Here is a 425-nt window from a genome sequence, read left to right as displayed (position 1 = left end):
GTCAGTGTGTCAGAGAGAAACGTCATTCTGCAGAAAACGTCACGCTGTTCACGAGCTCAGTATAAACGGTCCGTGTAAATATCCCATCACAACAGGTTGTCGCAGTCTGTACTATGCACACTAGGAGGCTTTAAATCTGATTAGAATATCGTGAGGATTAACTCAAATGTAAGCAAAATACACTATATTAAGTATTAAGTTAAGTAGGCCTACATAATAAATATGAATAGGTCTAACCCGTGAATGACCAATCAAAACAGTAAAAGCAGAAAGCGCTAGAACACCTGCATCTATGAACAGTTTGGTCTTCTCGTGCATGTAAGACACACATGGCATTCGAGGCGTTTCTTTAGCCTCCTGTTTAATTATGTAGGCACAGCCCAGTTGAAGAGCGTGGACGAAAACTGTTTATCAAAAGCTTTTTA

The sequence above is a fragment of the Brachyhypopomus gauderio genome, unplaced genomic scaffold, assembly GCF_052324685.1.
Source record: "Brachyhypopomus gauderio isolate BG-103 unplaced genomic scaffold, BGAUD_0.2 sc135, whole genome shotgun sequence".
In the NCBI taxonomy this organism is placed as follows: domain Eukaryota; kingdom Metazoa; phylum Chordata; class Actinopteri; order Gymnotiformes; family Hypopomidae; genus Brachyhypopomus; species Brachyhypopomus gauderio.
Note: the sequence above shows the minus strand (reverse complement) of the source record.